This window comes from Passer montanus, unplaced genomic scaffold, assembly GCF_014805655.1.
Source record: "Passer montanus isolate IOZ18808 unplaced genomic scaffold, ASM1480565v1 scaffold71, whole genome shotgun sequence".
Lineage (NCBI taxonomy): Eukaryota > Metazoa > Chordata > Aves > Passeriformes > Passeridae > Passer > Passer montanus.
In genome coordinates, this window is record NW_024372259.1 from 2,057,651 (window position 1) to 2,078,345 (window position 20,695).

The 20,695-nt window shown below is 43.3% G+C and overlaps 1 protein-coding gene and 1 long non-coding RNA gene across 3 annotated transcripts in view; both read right to left on the reverse strand.

Moving 5' to 3' along the window:
- Positions 1-20,695, reverse strand: part of ACBD6 (acyl-CoA binding domain containing 6) — an 82,888-nt gene that overhangs the window by 11,925 nt on the left and 50,268 nt on the right. The window lies entirely within an intron of this gene.
- Positions 734-7,344, reverse strand: LOC120512246. Of its 2 annotated transcripts, none has more exons than XR_005629972.1 (3): positions 7,244-7,344; positions 3,698-3,829; positions 734-1,943 (listed from the first exon to the last, which is right to left on the reverse strand). It is a non-coding gene; the product is annotated as an uncharacterized LOC120512246 (long non-coding RNA). The 2 variants fall into 2 exon arrangements; XR_005629973.1 differs by having other exon boundaries at positions 3,698-3,832; positions 7,244-7,317.

Sequence of the window (20,695 nt, forward strand, 5' to 3'; positions counted from 1 at the left end):
AACCATTCTAAGATTCTATATACTTTTGAAGTTTGCAAGGTGTGCATCACCCAAGATAAGCCAGGTTGTGCTGTGAAGCAGAAACAAGGTATTTCCAGTTTTTTTTGGGTTTTACAGCTCACGTGCAGAGTGGAAACGCTCCCTCCATCACTCCTTAACTCTAACAGACTAATTAGCCCAGCACTAACATGACTAACAGGAGAGAAAGCATGAAAGGATGGAAGTGCACGCCCTTTTTTTCTCCCTTCTATAACCAGCAGCTCCTAGTCATGACAGTTTTCTAGGCTACAGGGTCTCATAACATTATTGTACATATAATAAACTTACTAGGAGACTGAATAAAAGAAAAAGTCCTTCCCTCTCCTGGCTTCAAGTCCATCAACCTTACAGATACTCCTGTCTTCAGAGAGACAGCGTGTCACAGTGTGCTCACAACATGGGCAGTGGGGAGGCATTAATGACAGAGCTGCCCGAACCAAAATAATTAGCCAGAGATGCCTCATAGATTCAAACAATTCAATTAATGCCCTATTAGTATTTTAAAGTGGTTCAAATTATTAGCTCTTTTTTACAATTTGAAATCATAATGTTTAATTTTCATCCCAGATGTGAATTGTTCCAGAATGGTAATAAATAGATAAATAAATAAATCCAAGGAGCCCTGTCCATGGGTGCGTTGTACATTCATGAATCCAGGTTAAGGATGGGGACTGGGGCAGTTGTGCCCTGGAACTAGCAGACTGCAGGTTTTATAAATACATACAGAAATAATTAAAATCTAAGGGGTTTAGAAGGGTTAATCTCCTTTAAATAATCTCTGCCACAAAGCCTGTAAAGTCACTGCTGGCACGATGCCCGCGTGGGACCGGCTGTCGGTATCAGGACAGCACGTGTGGATGGGAGCAGGGAGATTAGGGGGCAGAGGTGGCCCAGCAGTGCTGCTGCCCCACAGATGGCTGCTCCAGGCACTGCAAACCTGCAGGAGCAGGGCTGGATCCAGCCCCAGCCAGCAAGTCAACATGCCACTTGCTCCACCTGATTGAAGAGAGAGAAGGATGCTTGATTAGGGAGAGCATTGCTGCCACTGCTTGGCTCACCTCAGTCCCTGCTGACTGCAAGGCAAATGCTGGCTGATATTTATTTAAAGGGATTCAGGGCTTTGGAAGTAACCCCTTTTCCTCTGCAGGCTTGAACCTAAAGCCCTGCATGATGGAAGAGATGTTGCACTTTTAATTGTCAACTATAATGGCTCAGAGCTGCCACTCTGCCTTTCCAAATGTCCCTTTTTCATTTAAAGCCAGCAACTGAGTGACCAAGAGAGAAAAAAATCCAGAAGAAAGCAAAGAAACCACCACTGTGTGGGCTAAAGCAGTGCCTGTCCCAAACCCACAGGTTAGATTCCCTTGATTTGGGCAAAGGCAGGCCCAGCTGAAATGCCCAGGAATGCCATGGCAGAGCTGGAGCACTGTCACAGAGGTTGTGTCATGAGGAAAGGCACGGTTGCAATAAAAGCCAAGTCACAATGTGCTGCAGGAGGAGGAGAGGTGCTGCTAACAGCCCAGGGAGCTTTTTCTCCTTCAGGTCAGTGAGGATAAAGACTTTGGAGACTCTTTTGGTGCCATAAACCTTCCTTGGCTTGGTGTGCAAAATCAGCACTTTCCACGATGAGACATTCTGAAGCATCCTCTGAACTCATTAGATGAGATCTGGATTTTATTAAGCCAAGCTTGAGAAAGCCTGGGCTAGCAGGCAAGCTGAATTCTAGCGGCACACAGCCCGCAGCATGAAAAGCACATTTTTTTCTCTCCTCCTTTAGTGCCAGGAACCTTGCTCAGATATCTCAAAGCACCTGAGGATAGTGCTGTGCCCTGCAGCCTCCAGACAGCCTTTCCTTCCCAAGCAGGCCTGTTCCTTAAGGATGATGACTCCTCTTTGTGGCTAATCTGGAATTAGAGAGGACGTTAGCACACTCACAGCCGTCTGGAGAGGGGGAAGGCATCAGAGGCTGGATCCTGCCCCGCAGTGGAGCACTGCCAGGGAGAAGCCAACTGCATGTGTTGACTTAAGAAGCTCCCATCTCATCACCTCAAAGGGTTGCTGTTTTTGTGACCTCCAGCAGCCTTTTAGCAGCCTCTGCGAATTGTATTAGTAGCTGATTTACCATTTGTTATTTTATAAGGTATGAAGCTGCTCTTTTATTTGCTCATGCACCACCAAGTACAACTACATGTCAGACTGAAAACTCGGTCTGTGATCACTGGGGCTGTTTCCTGATGGAAGAAAGGAGGAATAAATAGTGAGGGAAAAGGCTTATTGGTACTGCTTATTCACAGCCAGTCAGGTTTCCAAATAGCTATTAATGAGGTGCTACTACTAAAGAAAGGAAAAGGAAAAATGTCTGGAGAAAACTGCCTCAGGACATCAAACTCTATCAGTAACTGGGATTTCTCCACGGAGACACAGTGCTATTAAAATACAGCTGAACTAAGTACTTGCAGTTTGGTCTGTCATTAGGTATTTAGTGAGATGCAAAATTGATCTTCACTTTAAAGGGCTCTTTCAAAGTCTAGAGGCAACACTTGCTCTCTCCTTGTGCTGTATAATAGAGATGTTCCTAATGAAATTCTGCAGGAACTGGAGACAACCAGGGAAAACCTCAGCCAACTTTATAACAGACAGATTTATGTTCAGGGGTGTCCTGCTCTTGGAATGAGTTATTCTGCAAAGGGCAGGGATAACAGGTTCCCCATTCATGGCTTGTACAAGCGTGGCAGAAGGTCAAGTTCCCTGGTGGTGCTGGGTGTGTGCTGAGGGCTGGGGCTGCTGTCACATCTGGGGCTGGGCTGAGCAGCCCCATCCCATTTCCCACTAAAGCAGCCCAGGGAGCCCCCTGGGACCAGCTGGGCCTAGAACTGGGCCCAGGCCATGGGAGCAGATGGCAGGGGCTGGTGGTGGCAGCTGATGTGGGGCAGTGCTGAACCATGACCTAGAGGTGAAAGGCTCCATATCTCCCATTATCAATCCCCAGAGCCTCCTCTGGAGTAAGTGTTGATACATTAATCTTTCTGACTGATGGAAACAAACATGGCACAGGGGAATCTTTATTTATATTGAGCCCAAATCACACTTAAAAACATAAAGTTAAGGGCCGGCTTAGGTTTCAGCCTTCCATCAGAAACATTCCTAGTTAATGCCACCCTTTTCCCCTTCCACCAAATTTAAAGAGCACGTCATCACGCATTAGTCTGAGCACAGCCCCAGTGTGGATGGCTGCAGTAAATAATAAACTGGTGTTAGGGTTTCCTGCTGTGCATGCTGTCCTCCTAAACAGTTTAATAGAAAAGGAGTATATTTCCAAGCACTGCTGGAGTGCCTCAATGAAGCATGTGGTGTAGGATAAATACCTCCACATCAGGACACTTTTCAAAGCCATCAGGCAGAGGGGTCAGTCTGTTGTGGGTTTTTTTAAAACTGCACAAGCTAATGCTTTAAGAGTGTCTTGATGGAATCAGGGAAATTGGATTGTCCCCCCATTTGCTGGCCTAAAACAAGCCTTTTTTTATTTATCCCATTAGAGGAACACAAGAGAAACCTTTTAAATGTCACTAAAATTTTCCCCGCATTGCAAAACCCAGTCAAAAGGGTTTTAATTTTCCCTGAGACCTCTTAAGTAATGCAGTATGTCAAGATTTAATACCTTGTGTGCAGGGGATTGTCTGCATTCTGTGCTGTTTCACCAGGGTGACTCCATAGGGTCGGTCCTGGTCACTGGATTTGGTCCCTGTCAGCACTGAGCTGCTCAAACAGCCCACACCACTTGAGATCAGGTCTGCTGAACAAATAGGCAAGTGAAAACAAGATGAGGTGCAGCTTTCCCTGGACCAGTCTGGGACTACAAAAATTCAGCAGTGCTGCTCACTCTCCAGTGACTTTGTTCTGTGAGTTGGGACTCTCAGGTTTTGGAAAAGCCTGTCATTTTTAGGCTTTATTCACTTATTTATAGGAGACCCAGGGAGAATTGTCAAGAGCGTGCTTTTGTACATCAGGCTTCACATTCCCCTGGCATATCTAAGGAGACAAACAGGGCAATATCACAAGCAGAGCCCAGGACTGTAAACTGATTAAAGATGCACAATTAAAGCACACTGGCTAAAGATGGCAACAGGACCATAACACCTTTGAAGGCTGGGCTGGTGCCCGTTCCAACCTTGCTGTCCCAAGGGCTGAGGGCATTAATGCCAAAACAGCTTCTCAGAGCCCCTTGGTGCTCATGCCACTTTTCAGCCAGTCTGGGAGCTATGGGTGATCTGATCCCCCAAAGTAACATTTGCTACCAAAATACACCATTATTTTGCTCCTGTGGGACATGGGAGTTCTCTATCCACGCTGTCCATGTTTCTTTTTGCAGATAGTGAACATGTCACACCACAGTGAAAGAGGACCTGCGATGGCAAATCGTTTTAGGCTGACTGGGTAATTCTCCCCAAGACTGGTTTTGCAGAGAAAAGAGGAAATGAAGGGGAATGAGCATTCAAGCTGGGGTGTGTAAGCCTCCAGTCTCTTGTTCCAGAATTCACGAGGTGCACTGAGAGCTGGGAAGGGTGCAGAGCCCAGGAAATCAAGCAAGAGGAGGCACATCCCAGCCTCTCAAACAGTCCCAATAAAACCCAGCCCTGAGACCAAGACACTGCCTACTGATCTTCCCTGTAGGGCTTCATAATCTATTTTACAAAATGTCAAAATCCAGCACGAAAATTGGAAAAAGGGGGTAGGAAAAAAAGAAAAAAAAAATCAGACCGGCTGGTTATTGGACCAGGGGCTGTGTTAAAAGGATCAGGAGGTGGTGGGCCAAGCAGTGGGGGAGGGAATGGGATAAAGCAGTGGGTCTAATCAAATCAGTTTAAAAAGCTGCAGCCTCTCCGAGTTAACCTTGCCAATCAGGGAGGCAGCGGGAGCATGTCTGCGCACACTAAAGCGGGAGCGCGTCCTTGAACCCACGCTGCGCGTCCTCCGCAGCCCGGCCACCCGCAGCAGCAAAGCCCAGCGCCAGGCTCCCTCCTTGGGCTTGTTCAAGGGGAAACCAGCACTGACAGGCAGTGGGAAGCTTCCCTTCCCTCCTCGGCCTGGCTTGAGGGGAAACCAGCACTGCACAGGCAGTCTGAGGCTTCCCTTCCCTCCTCGGCCTTGCTCAAGGGAAACCAGCACTGCACAGGCAGTCGGAGGCTTCCCTTCCCTCCTCGGCCTCGCTCATGAGGAAACCAGCACTGCACAGGCAGTGGGAGGCTTCCCTTCCCTCCTTAGGCTTGCTCAAGGGAAACCAGCACTGCACAGGCAGTGGGAGGCTTCCCTTCCCTCCTCAGCCTTGCTCAAGGGAAACCAGCACTGCACAGGCAGCTCGGAGGTTTCCCTGCCATTAGAGGTGACCCCACAGGATTAAGCCAGCAAGAGTTGGAGAAATGTTAAAAACCAAACAAACCAAAAAACGGGGAACAAAAGGAGGAGCCCTCCCATTGACAAATGCTGTTGCATTGAGCCTGGCAGCTGTGTGAGGCATTACAAGCCTTTGCTAATGACTAAGGGCACTGAAGTCACTTTAAAATAAATATTCACTAGGAATTACAAGGGTAATCTAAAGGGATTATCCTGCTGCCTTAACAGGTCCATAACCTAAACATTAAATGGTCTACACAAGTGTTTGCATTAATTTTGACCCAAATCAACCCTTCTGCTAAAAGCTTTGGAAAGCCAGATTAAATTTTGGAAACCACAGATCTGCTCTGGGTTAGGGTTCTTAGAAATTCCTCCAGATCCTCTGTTTTCTGAAGACAAACCAGGGCTGAGCTCTTGGAAGCCAGGAGCCTGCCAGCAGCCAGGGAGAGGCGTCAGCAGAAACACACACTCAGAACATGAAGCAGCAAGCACAAATCCAGCCTGCCACACAATCCAGTCCCTGTGGTAAAAGTATCTGTGTTCAGAGTCTTGGCTCCAGCCTGTCTTCCCTGGGGAGACAGGGAATGCCCAGCACGGGGAGAAGGAGCTCTGCTGTAGAGAATGGGACAAGCCCTGTGCCTCGGTTTCCCCACCTGTAAAATGTCATGTGCCTTCCAGCTGGGGCACTTGTCCTGTGCCTCAAACTCTTGGAGGGTAATTTCAGCTGCCTCAGGGCTGTGTGTTTGAGTGAGGCTCAGCAGTTTGTTCTTAGGGAGGTCAGGAAAGAAGAATTGAGGCCAGAGAGGCTGAATGATGAGCTGAGAGCAGCTCCTGTGCACCAGGTAAAGTTCCTGAGAATAACTTCATTGTCTGTGCCTGAAAAAGTTCAGCCTAAAAACACACAGATCCCTTAAAGCCACCATTCACAATGCCTGAATTGCATTTGAATCCAAAGGCCCTATGAAACAAAAAGAGGGAATAAATAAAAATACATCAATGCTTCCTTCCAGCAGGCATTTCAGACCCAGGTCTGGATAAAGGACTCAGGGTCTTCCTCATTTCCCAGTCTTGTAGAAAATTAGGAAAGTGAGAGACATGAACAGGATGTTTGAAGCACAACAATATGCTACACCAATGGACTCGAAGTGCTTGGGGTCCTTCTGGGTCCTCTGTACAACATAATATAAAGAAGAATCCAACATAATGGGAAGGTGGCAGGGAAAACAGTCCAGAAAAAGTTCAAATTTTAAAAAGCTCATTCTTACTGATGAAGGGAAGAAAAACATGTGCAACTTTAATATTTTCTAAAGACTTTTTTCAGAAGTTCCTGCCTGTTTTGTTTTTTTTTTAGGTTAAAAAAAAGCCACAAACCCATGAAAATCTAACCTAGTAAAACCTAATTTCACAGGAAATCTTCTTTTAGAGCCTTGGCAATACAAGTGGAAGTGCTGCCTGAAGGCAGTGCAGAAGTTCCTGTCTTTTTTTTTTAGGTTAGAAAAAGCCACAAAACCATGAAAATCTAATCTAATTTCACAGGAGATCTTTTTTAGAGCCTTGGCAATACAAGTGGAAGTGCTGCCTGAAGGCAGTGTGGAAGAATGCTCTAACAGCAGCATTTTAAACTCAAATGCCAGGCAAACAGTAAGAGCAGGTGAAGCCACTTTTACACATCCTCAAATGAAAAATAGTCCCACTAAATGAGATTTTCCCCTCTGAAATACATATTTTTATGAATTCCTGAATATATGCTTGAAAAAAAATTAACAGATAAAAACAACTTCTGTCTTTAAAGAAGATGAATTCTCCCCCTTACCTTTTATGTCAACAAATAGCCTCAACGTTTTCTTTATGTGCCATGAACACGTGATAAAGGGGAGTAGATCAACATCCTCCTCACTGAGGAGACCTGGAGCCTTTAACAGGGATCCAGAGTACCTGCAGAGCATTGCAGGCTTAAAATGGGCAGGAATCACATTCAGGTGTCTGTGAACAGGGAACACCTGGTTAGTGCTGCAGCCACCAGGGATGTGAGTGGAAGGGGAGGTGTTTTAGCAGTCAGTCACTTCTGCTGCAGCTTTCCTCAAATCAACAAGAAGGCTCCCAGCCACGTTAAATATGGATATTCAACTATCAGCTGATTCTAGAAAAGCTCCATCAGAAAGCCATCAATCAGTCCAGGAAAACTCACCCTAACTGGTGACATCCTGTTCATGTCACAAAGCCTACCAGGACCTAAAGCAGACTGGAAATGATGGCTCAGGAGCTTCAGTTTGTACTGAATGCAGCAGCCCTGAACCTAATTTCATCTACCAAGAGTTTATGCAAGTAAAGCCCTTCTGTGGGCTGCATCAATGTCTGCTGCCTAATGAATACTTAACCTGGATCTACAAATGCCCTGATCACTGTATTTCTCTGGGCTGATACAGGCAGCAAGGTTGAGAAAAGCTGGGCAATATCTGGAAACAAAGTTTTATTTTTGTTTCTTCCCAGCATATCCAAGGTTTCCTAAGGAAAATGGGTGATTATGGACTTCGACTACCATCCCTCAGGAAACATTTTCTACAGAACTTTAAGTCCTGTATCCAGAACTTGTAGTTCCCACACTCCTTTTGCTATTCTATTAATTGTTCTGCAAAACTTCCCCCACGTCTCGTGACCCTGCGAAGGGAGAAGTCCCCAAGTCCCTGTGATTTTTATGCAGTTGTAGCTCTCATTGGAGCAACTGTGCAACAGCATAAAATTCAAAGATAGACAGCTTCCCTGGGTGGCTTTTCACACCTTGAGTGCTCAGGAGACAATACCCTTCTCTGAGAGGAGGCACAGTACTGGGGAGAGATGGTACATATTAATTTCTAAAAGAGGATTTTAATCATGCAACGTCCTCTGCAGTCGCACAGAATTTAATCTCATTGCTGACAGTGGGTGATGGGGGAGCATGTTAAGTGGAAAAGTTGTATTCAAGACCTCCTTGCAGATATGTGCTACAGGCAGTCCCTTGGGAGGAGGAAAATGACCCAAACCTGTCTCTGTGGCTGCTGACCACCCTGGCCTGGGCCCCATCCACTCACAGAGCAGAAATGCAGGCACACTCCCAAAGTTCTGCACAAGGTTCAAGTACACGTGGTAATACAGTTAGCATTTATCAAGCCTTACTTTACAAATATTGATTTATTAATCTAGGCAAGACCCAGGGATATACACACATAGCATTCCCATGTTGGTTACAGAGACTGAGACACACAAAAAAGCCCCACTGTCTGACTTGCTCAAGGTCAAACGAGGAAAAGCACCCACAGGCAGGATTAGTTTTGGGATGCTGAGCTCCCAGCACTGTGCTCTGTCAGGACACACTGTCCTTCTCCACACTAAGTTTTCCCTCTTTTAAGATATGGCTTCACCTAAATCTACACTGAAGGACACTCTTACTTTCACTTGGTGATATGGGAAGCAAATATTGAAGTTGAAAACCATAAACTGAGAACTCAGATTCTCCCAAGCCACCATGGCTGGGCTAGCACCTGCTTTTGCACAGTTACCTTCAGGCTTCTTCCTCCTCTGCTTGCAGGCAGCTTAACCACTCTTGGGCAATGAAACAATTAAATGTCAAAGACAAAAAAAATCCCAAAATAATCCATATAATTTGTTTCACCGGTTTTTAATGGGCCCTTGAAGTTTGTACTTGGAATCATGAAACAATTATTTTTTAGAAGCTTCCATGAGAGCAAAGAATGTTGGTGACAATCAGTGCCTAGGACGGGTGAAATCCAATGCTTTTTTACCTCTCTAAAATAAAAAATACTTCTCTAATAGATTCAAAGTTAGGACACCCCAAATGACACCCAACAGAATACAACTCCATAAAATCTATACATTTAGTGAAAAAGGAGCAGACATCTGACAGCTACTTTCTAAAGCAAGTCAAACCACTGACCAGGTAAGTCACCCTAAGCACCCTTTTGAGGTATTAGACTAGCTTTGGACTCTTCATGGATAAAAATTAAGTATGAGACAACAACAAATGGCTTTAAAATGCTGAGGAATTGGAAAGAATGACCATACACTTTTGTATACAACAGCCTTTTCTGTATATGGGAGAACTGTATAAAGTTTTATTTATTATTTATCATCTGAGTGATAAATACAGACTAAATCTGAAGGAATGGCTTTTAGAAGACAAGGAATGAGGAGAATCCTGCAGAACCCTGCAGGAAAATCATGGTAAGGCTCAAGGCACAGTGCTCTGTGATTTATGCTGCTGCAGGCACGGGATGTTCTGTCCACTCCCAGCTGGCCTGGAACACGGGAAGCCTTGCTGCTCAGCCAAAGTCCAGCCCAAAGTCTCAGGGCAGACAACAGACAGCATGAAAAAAGAGAATACAACTTTATCCAACACTGAATGCTTAATGACAGAATCAAGGCCTTTCTCCAGTTGCTCCTCGCTTTTCCTCCTGAAATCCATTATTTTTGTTAACAAAACCTGAGGAAAGTTGACTACTCTGAATGTGCCAGACATGGTCTCCTTTAAGTAGTGTGTAATTAATAAATACAAAGAAAATTCTATTTAGTTTTTCCTTTCAAAACCAAACACACCACACTTATGATGCAATTTTAATATATTTTTAAGAAGCATTTTTAAATTTCCTTGTAAAGTTTTTTTTAAATTAAATTCTAATTCCACTCAGATGTACCTGAGCACAAGACAAAACAAAAACCTAATAGTCTAACAGAGAAGATATGTCTCATTTGCTGTTTTCTATCCTGATTCAAATGTAAAAATTAAGAATGTTAATAGACTAGGTTAAACTACATAATTAAGCAAACATGGGCAGCCATTGTGTACCTGATTAGCAAATGAAGAATTAAATTTACTATAAAGGTTATATTTAGCTGCAAATGAACACATTTTAATGACTACTAACCAATGAAAATCAACCTTTCCTTAGAAAAATAAGCAAGAACTAGATATAAATTGATTATTAAATCAATTAAGTCAATCTTAACCTGTCAGAATCTCCCTCATTAGAGTCACTGCTGGATGCAGAGCTGCTGCTCTTGGGATAGCCACCCAGAAAAACACAAAATGATGCAGTGCCAAAGGTACAGTCACACACAGCACCTTCCCAGCACATCCAGCCCAAATTACCTCAGGCTCCCAAACTAAACATATCCACTAATGCATGGAGCCCATTAATTTGTCAAATTTTCCACTATTAAACTAACACAAAAAAAAGTGGGGCCCTGTGAGAGCCTGAACCATTTTGAGAATCTGGTGAAGCCCAACTGACTTTTTATTTCTTAGAAAAAAAATAAAAAATAAAAATTGTGTTTAAATGTAAAGCAACTGGTTGCAGCATTGTGGGATTAGTTGGATGAATCCTTCTGTGCATATAATCAGCTTAATGGCAACAAAGATCACAGTGCAGTTAGTGCAGCTGTGACACTCAGAGCATTTCACCAAAGGGGAAGGTTTGCACCAGGTTGGAACAGCCCCTTTTTATTTCCAGCCTCTTTTATTCCCAGCCTCTTTCCCTCTCTCTCTCACTCTCTGCAGTCAACATCCCATCAGCTCCATTAGCATGAGAGAATTAAGGAGGGAAATGGGTAGGGTGGAGCAATTTACGTCTGTGGGTCAGCGTGCTTACACAGCGTCATATAATTCAATTAAATGGACAAATAAAGTGGTGCTAGTTGTTTTCCAAACTCAGGTTAATTTTAACTTAATTCCCACACTGCTGTGGGCCAAAGGGCTGTCTGAGGCTGCCTTACACACAGCTAAATGGCCAGCTGTCTGTTATGGAACAGACATGCTTTCAAGAGCATCCTTACTCTCAGGATATTCTTAGTATCCTTATCTTCCCACAAAAAACCTGAACTTCAGACTAAAACTGAGGACTTGATTTCCCTAATTACAGCTCAATTAGCACTGGCAAATTAACTGCTTTATATTATACCTTCTCTCACTGTTAAATGGCAAAAACACCCCCAAACAGTAGAACATAATAGATGTGAGATTTCAGCCTATCCTGTAAGAAATTAAGAAATGCTGTTTTCTAGACTTCTTAAATTAAGACTTCCATAATTTAATCCACCGATCTACCTAGCACAGACTGTATTAACACTTACAAAAAAGAAACAACTGAATCCTAATTTATTAGCCACTAACTATTCTCTTTATGGGTTTTGCTACCTCCAGGAAAATCCTCTGAGATGCAGGTGAATGCACTAATGACTGAAAACCACTGAGGATAAATACAGAAGACCTACAAATCTATAATATGGAGAAAACTGATGGATATCAGTTTGCTGAGCAGGAACACCTTAGGAACAAGCTGTAGAGCTTGCTAAGGTTCTTCCCTCTCACCTGGTACCACTCAGACCTGTGCAGCTGCACTGTGGAACCAGACCTGTGAAGGAGAATTAATTTCCATTTGCAGAATAAAGACCTGTTTGAGCACCACAATGTTTTGAAGCCCTTAAAATAAATCAGTGCTTGAAGATCCACTGCACTTTCCATAAATAATGCAAGCGTTCCTCCTCTGCCTCGGCCAAAATTTCCTGTCTCCAAAACGTCAGTGCAACACCCCGCTGTCAACCTCCCCACCAGGAATACTTGCACTTCAGCACTTCTGCATGGATATAATTTGTAAAGTGCTAGGCAAACAAGCACACTCTGAATTGGGAAATGTTCTTGACAGACTACCTGGCACGAAGCTTTCAAGCCCACCAGGAACGTCGGGAGGCCAGAGCCGCACGTGTCAAGTCCATCACCTTAGGAGGCTTTCAAAGTTTTGCTTTTTGTGATGCTACAAAATGCACCTCCAGAGCCATTATATGAATTAGTTGGAAAGGGGTAGGGGGGAAGGAGGAGTAGCTAAGAACAGCAATCCACCCCATAAGGACATTTAGAAGCATCTGGCTCAGAGATATTAAGAAAGGAAGGAAAAATTAATCATGCCGGCTGGGAAAAAAAGCCTGGCATCAGCACAGCCACCTTGTCATAAGGCAGATATTAATAATGTGAACCCCCAGGGAACACTCAGACATCTGAAAGATCCACTTGTTGGCTCTCACTGAGCAGGCAGGTTTAACTGATGTCTCTTTGAAACCTTCTGAATCTTATGCTAAAATACTGCTTAGGATTTTTTTTTTTTTTAAAGCAGAAAAGAAACCTCAGTGCTAAGGATCAGATATTTCCTGCATTCCTCTCTTTTTCCTAAATGGTATTGAAGAGACAACACCTAACATTTTGTAGATGTGTAGCTATGAAGAACATGGGAGAGAAACGGAGGTGAAAACTGGTTGAGTGTTTTGAAAAGAGAAGCAAAAAGGCTCTTGCTGGAACAGGAGAAACCACACCTGGCCAGGACACCACAATTTAGATATTGGATTAAATTAGGGCTAGAGTAGTATATAAATTAGTGGCAGTAACAATAACTAAACTCACATTTCCAAGATAATTTCTTAAGCCAACAAAAAGGGTGAAACCCTCTTTTTTGTGCCCTGTTACTTCTCCACAGCAGTGGTTCCTGAAAGCCAACATGATAAAAGACCTACTGATGTGCCTGGAGCTTTGCTAAAAGCACACCAGGCACCCCCAAAAATGTATTTCTGATTTTTTGGATCACCTGTGACTTGCTACAACTCCAGATTCCCAGGACACACATCTGAGCCTCTGGAGTGTAGCACCAGCTACAAACCAAGTGTCTCAAAGACCAAATATGATAGAAAAGATGTTTCCGTGCTATCTGATGATGCAGGAGATGCTACCATTGAAGCCATCAAGTAGTCATGTCAAACAAGATGGGTTTTGGTTGAAAAATCCAGATGGACAATTCCCCCAGTTTGGGAATAGTGCTCAGAAATTCTTTGTTTAGAAACAGCCAAACTCCTATGTTCAACTGGAAGATGATGTCCTGGAGACCAGAACTCTAGCAGGTGTTTTCAGTAGTGGGCACAAGACTGAAAGCATCACCCATCCAGAAATGAGTGTCAATTGTCTGCTTGAGTCAGAACCAATTTTGCAGCTGGGTGACTGTGTTTTTAAACCACCCTATCCCAGAAGGAAATATTTTCTGCATGGGGTACAGCTGTGATACATTCCTATGCAAATGAAGCAATTTTCTCTTTTTCTCTATGAAAAGTCTCCCATTTCTTCTCCATCACTGATTCTTCCTCCCAATGGACTTGATAAATGCAGCATTTGCAGGGCTTTTTTTAAAAACTGATCCCAGCAAGGGACACACTCAGCCCTAGGACACATGCCAGTAAAAGTCCCATTGATTTAAGCGAGGAATTCACGTGTTTATCCTTTGCCAGAAGTCCTCAGTAATGACACCTTCCCATCCTTTAAATCCTCAGTTAAACTCCTTCTGCCATGACCCTCCGTGTCACCGCTGCCTGGCACTGCCTGGGAAGCCAGGAGCCAAGAATACCATTTTTCTGCTGATCTCTGTTTTGTTCTCTTACTTCCATTCACTCAGCCTTTCCATTTGCACTACCTGTGGCACTGTATCTGATGCCAAGATGATCTCTTTGGGATAGGGATGGTCTTTGCTCTTGCTTAATGCCTTGACTTAAAATTTAAATGGGAACAAGAGGAACACTTGAACTGACAGGCAAAAAAAGGATAATTTAAAATCCATGTCTTAATGACTAGTTTATATAATCTTCATTTTTGTCTCAATACACATTTATAACCTTTACATTGTGGTTTATCCCAACTGACTGTGCTTAGTAAGTTGTTTCTTTCCAGCTGATGAGAGCAAACTGACCCCATTCATGCTTAACTTTTCCTTCTGAGAGGTAAAATGAATGATTTAAAGTCACCACAGCTCTGAGTTTTCCTGTTGCTGTTGAAGATCCAGATCAAAAGTGCCCCCAAGGTTTAAATTAACCTCTTTTACTCTGCAATTAGTGCTGCAGGTAAGGGTGGATGTGATCACTTCCCATCACTCCAAAAACAAGCCCTTGGTCATTAAGCTGTGAAAAATGGATCATCTGCAATTGCTGAGCTGTAACTTTACAGATCTCTTCTGAGTCTGACCACTGGAATTCAAAGTGTAATGCTCAATTTCATACCACTTCAGAAGCCAAATTACCATGAAATCTGTGAGCACTGCTTCAAAACATCCCCACAACAGCAGCAGGAAGAGGACATCACAGAGAAGGGAACCAGGCAGCTTTGGCAGATCTGGCTTCTGATTCAGATTGCATCTGCACAGTCCAAATGTGATTAAAACTTGAGTTTTAAAAAAAACCGAAAAAACTAAAAGAAAGAAGAGTAAATTGAGATTTCCTGAACACAGGTAACCTGGCCTCTGGCTGAGTCCCAGCACACATGTCAAAGTTTCTTTGTAGCACGTTCCAGCCATTGCTTCCTGAAATACCCTGCTTGTCTTCCTTCTATGTTAGATAAAGTCAACCAGTCCGAACTCCTCCCTCCCTGTTTTGCTCACTAATCCCGACCTGGATTTGAGAGCTGTGCTGAAAGAGACTTTTTCATCCAGTCACCAAGGCAGGGGAGGAAAATGCCCACAGTCTGAGCTGGGGCTTTCCTTCTCTTCCAGCCCCTCACACCCACACAAAGCTCATCACTTACTGAGCTCAGCCGTGCTGCCAGCAGCAGGAACATGTGGGGTTTGCTCCACCAGACCTCCAACCCAGTCCTGGACAAGAAAAACCTTCAACTTTATTCCCATTCCCTTCCCCTGCCTCACAAAAATACTGCTGGATATACAGAAGTATCACAGGGAGGGGAAAAAAAATCAATTAAAATAAATTTGCAAACCATTGTGTTAGAGCATCTCATTTAAAGCAGCCACTTTTTATCTGCAGGGCAAGTTAATTGCAGTACTATCGTGGCAGTAACATTGTGCATCACAGAAAGTGACAAAATTTTAAGGGTATTTATTGTGAGGATACTAAATTCAGGACTGTACCCCACAAATTAATTTACAAGGGTGGCAGAAGTCAGCTGGCTAGAGCTGCTATTGCTAATAGCTAGAAAAGACCCACTTAATCACTTTGCATTTTTATTTGCAGAAGATAAAGAAACATTTCTTTCACTAATAGTTTCATGCTTGTTTCATCTTATTTTATCCGGACTGCAGGATCTGTTTAATTTCATTTCATCAGTTTTCTAAGGTTCTTAAAAGTACCATATTTTTATAATCTTGTTATATCCATGAGATAAAAAATGATTATTTGCCCCACCATTTCCCAAATGGGAAACCACGGCAGAAAGAAATCAAGTGACTTGTTCAAGGTCATGCTGGGATTCTGTAGCAAAACGGGAGAATTAGAAACCTAAAGTTGACTCTGAAAAGAGCCATAAACAGAATTTCTTCATTGAATCCACAGATATTCTACAGATCCGGGCATCTACTGCTATGTTTTTTAATAACATATATAACTGTGGAAACCCAGCTCTGAATAGACAGATCTTGTCATTTCTCTCAAATGACAAAAAAGCAAATTCTCTCACCTGCATCACAGGTGTGGCTCTGTAAAGAGGAAAAAAAATGGTAATGTTCATATTCTAAATTATTTTCCTCCTAAACCTTAGCAGAGCCATGACACAAACCAAAGTACAGTTTCAAAGTTGTGTATATTCAAGATGCGTTGCTCACGAGATCTTGCTGTTAAGTCATTAATTGTTCAGCACTTGGATTTTTATGTTAGTTTTTATATACAGCAAAATAAATCACTCAACCCCTTCTCCCCTTGATGACAGCTGCCAGTGCAGTTTTGCTTGCAGTGTTTAACAGCCTCAGGAACTTTTTGCTCTTGTACAGGCTGGGCAGGAATGAAGCAGGAACACACAAATAATCCAAGAATCTGGAGAGTGAATAATGGATTTTTTGTTTTTTTGTCTAAAATCCTCAGTAACTAGGGCTCTAACAAGTGAAACCACCAGCTTGGAAGGAGGAGGTTGTGCCATGGATGGGACATGAATGAGGAAAGTAGTATATAGCAGAATAGCAAGTAGTAGATAATAACAGCAGTATATAGAAAAAGCAAGTGAATGTGTATGTATATATGTATGCATGTATGTATGTATTTATGTATTTATGTACTGAACAGCTGCCTTGTTCACTGCATTCTGTCCACACAAAGCAAATGTCCTGTAGTGGAAAACAAGAGGTGTTTCCCAGAGACAGTTTCAAAAGGGTGTGAGGGTACAGGAGTACCATTTACACACCCAGGAAAACCAGCAGTTGCTCATCACATTAAAACCTGACACCTGACCAGCCAAGGCTTTTGCCCTACACCTGGAAACCTGACCTGTGGAGACAAAGAGATCTTCTGAACATTTCTGGCAAGCTGGACAAGAAGAGACTCCTGCAGTGTTAATGGGAGGAGCAGGTGTGTCAAACCAAGTCCCTGGCTGGGTCCAAGCTGCGGTTTCCATCTCTCTTCCAAGCTGTGTTGAAGTGCATTGGCAGAACAACATCCATCTGGGATGTCTCAAGTGCTGACCACAGCAGGATTTGTCCTCTGCAAAGAGGATAGGAGCAGAACGCTCCAATCTGCATAAACGGCGCATTAATAACAGCCTAGGTGAAGATTGCATTTTAATTCTGAACTCCAGCCGAAGGACCTGCTTCTTTCAAAGTTCAGAGAAGCTTCTTCAGTTGCAGGTATTGATGAGTATTTCAGTGCCCACTCCCAGGGAAAGATGTGTGCACAGTGCAAGGCCACAGACCCCAGATCAAGACCTCAGGCTCCCTCTCTGGTTTAGGAGTTCAGGCAATGCCCAAACTCATGCCTGGGAAAGCAGCCATCCTTAGCACATGCAAACCCCTTGGAACAGAACATTCTGGAGGTCACAGCAGACACTGGATGCTTTTCTGAAGAACAGGCAACATCATATCTGCCTCTGCTGTTTTCTCTCACACTACAAACCCCACTTAATGATTATTTACACTTCCCTCTTCCAACCTTCTTCTGTCCTCCTATGCAAACGTGCTAAAAATACAGACTTGGCATAAAGCCCATCCATCCATGGTTCAGCTTCCCCTGATCCTAAAGGTCTTTTTCTGGACAAAGTGTGATTTAGCTCCAAGTTCCTGTAAGCCTGAGCAACTTCTTCCAGCCTCCCTCAGCACTAATGTGACACTTGCCCTTGTGCTACTGATGAGACACCTGTACCTTGAGAAATCAAATTTCAGCATGACTCATGTGGACTTCTTTATGGACATCCTTCTCCTGAGGGTCCCATGAGTCCTTCAAGAGTTCTTTGGGGTTTTGGAGGGAACACTGGCAAAAGTCACCCTCCACTGCAGATGTCACAGGACTTTGCCCTGAAGAAGACCAAGACCTCTGGCCAGTGTCAGATAATCCGTCACTATAAGCTACTTGCATCCAAGCCAGATATTTATTGCTATTGATCTGCCTGGTCCCAGTGAAAGACTTTTGTTCTCCCAACCCAGGACTTTGACCTCAATTAAGTTATGAATTTCAATCCGATAGACTGCTCCACTTACCCTGCTGCTCTCCCTGACTGGATTAATTAGAATTAGCTAGGCTGGGAGTCACCCCGAGCACCTCATGGATCATGTTATTTTAATAATAAATAAAGAGACAGCAGCGGCATACAAGGAAGGATTTTGAAAGATTGTTCATCCAAGAGCATCATTCAAGACCTGCCAATACTAATTTCTCTGAGTTTGATTACCTCATTTACTTCTTTTTATTTCTATTCATTAATTGAGTTTTATCCCCCATTACTTCAGCTCCCCAAATGTGCCCTTCCTATAAAGGAACCAGACACACACTTCGCTGTTACAAAGTTTTATTACTGCAGCTCATCAAAAGTATAGTTAGCAGGAATGGAATAGTCATTAAGCATTTAATAATCTAATAGTGCTGAAAAAAAAAATATATATATAATAGGGGAGGGGGAAGCAAGGGAGAGGGACAAGACAGGCCTGTCTGTTGCCATAAAGTGTGCTCTGCAGGCTGGCTGGTGGACAAAACCAAGAAGGTAACATCCAACACTGGAGAGAATGCACATATCCATCAGGATACTTTCTGACAGCACAATAATGCCTTTGGAACAAGCCTAAAACTGGTTGAATACCAAAGGAATTTGATTGGCATGGGGAAGTTTCTGAACTAGTGAGTCGGGGCCTGATAGCTGCATTATCCTTATTGCTTCCCTTTCCCTATAAAAGCAATTACACACCCAAGGATGTCAGGCTGCCCAGGCCCGCCCTGAAATGGATTGTCTCGGGCAGCCATGTCACGGCCACACTCCAGAGTCACTGACCCATAAACAAACACTTATTTGTCACGCTCATTTTAATGTTTAATTGGCTGGAACAGCAGAAACGGATTTAGATGATGGAAGTTCAACAGTTCTTCCAGTGCTGGTACCCAGCCTGCAGACAGGCACCTGCTGGCCTGAGAGTGAGCACAGCACACCTTTGTGGAAGTTCAGGCCTTTGCTTTGTAACAAACTTCTATTCCAAGCAAGCTGAGCACTGTTAAAAGAGGAGGGAAGACTCCTTGCAACGTGGAATGTCTAAGGTGAGACAGTCCATTGGTGTGTTAGATAAACTAGAAGATTACTCCAAGACAGGATTTACTTGTTTTGTTACAAAAGGGAGCAACTGAGTAGATTTTCTGTGGCAGGCAGAGAGAGGATGGCACCAGCCTCTGCTGTCCCACACGAGTGGGGATGCCTGTTCACATGGATTTCCAAAAGCCTCTGGACACACCCTCTCACCAAAGACTATTAAAGATGCTATCACAGAGCAAGAGGGAAGGTCTTTGCTTGAGAAGTGATTACAAAATTAGAGATTGAATAGGAGTAAACAACCAGCTTGCACAATTGCTGATGAGAGCTGGAGCCTCTGATGGTCTGTGCAAGGGCCTGGGTTGTTCAGCCCACAGAAGGGAACAGGGGAAGCAGGCTGGGAGTGAATTATCCAAGTCCTTTAAACCAAAAGCTGCCTGTAAAATGCTATAAAAGGATCTAAAGATGACAGGAGAAAAGCCTGCAGATGAAATTCTACTCTAAAAAAGGCACCAAGTAATGCATATGTGGAAAAACAATCTTCATTCTAAATCCAGAGCAATAGGCTCTGAACTAGCTAATACTACCACTGTGGAGACAGATCATGAGTTACTACAGACAGCTCTATAACACCAGCTCAGTATTCAACAGTAGTTAATAAAAAACAAACAACAAGGAGGCACTGGGGGGAAAAAAAGGAAATAAGAAAACATCACTATATTGCTTCATTATATCTCATATTGCACTTACAGCTTGGGCACTGGGAGAAGTGCTGCTCCCTTCATCTGAGAGCAACAAGGAAGAACTAGAAATGACCCAAAGAATGACAAGTGGCAAAGTTACTGAGCAGCTTCCAAGTGGGGTAGGATTAAACAGATAAAACTCCTCAGTCTGAAAAAGAAGGTATCAAGGGGAATCAAGGAGGCCAATAAAGTCAAAAGCAGAACAGAGAAGATAACTGGGGGAACAATTAGTGTTTCTCATTAGGTAAGAAAAATGGGCTCTCACATGAAATGATCATGGCAAGTGCAAGGCAAATGCACAGTTAAACTACAGGATTCCCACTAGCATAAAGTTTAGGAATTCAGAGGGATGAAAGAAATTTATCAAAGAAAAATCCAGACATGCAAAAATAGTAACAGTGGTTCAGGAAACCTCCAAGCCCTGGATTCTGGGAAGACATATGAAATTATCACTGTATGCTTACCCTACTCTGTCTCCTAAGCATTCACCCTTCCCTGCCACCAGAGACATGACTCTGAGCTAGAAAGTCTCCTGCACTGACTCTGTCCTCATGGATGCAAAAGTAACATGTACAAGTTGAAAAACAGGAACCTACTAAATTAGCTTTGCCATTTTCAGTGCTGTTCTGCCACTTACAATCCATGCAGCTATAATAATGAAAAATCTTACTTAAAATCTAACTAAAATAAACTTAAAGAGTTACTGCCCCAATATCTAAAGCATTAGAACAATCCTATTCAGCAAAACTTAACAAAAGCACTTTGTGCTGAAGACTGCAAATTTGAGATGCCCCAATGATTTACCTAGAATTGGGGTTTTTTGTTGTTGTTGTTGTTGTTTTTTTTGTTCTGTATGGGTCTGTTGGTTTTGATTTTTAGAGCAAACCAGAAGAAACAGCTACTGACAACAGATGAATACAGAATTCCACTGGAAATAAAGTCTTGAGAATTTTTTCAAATTGAGAAGTCCTCAGGGAGAATGTGAGTGGCAGAACTTCTTCAA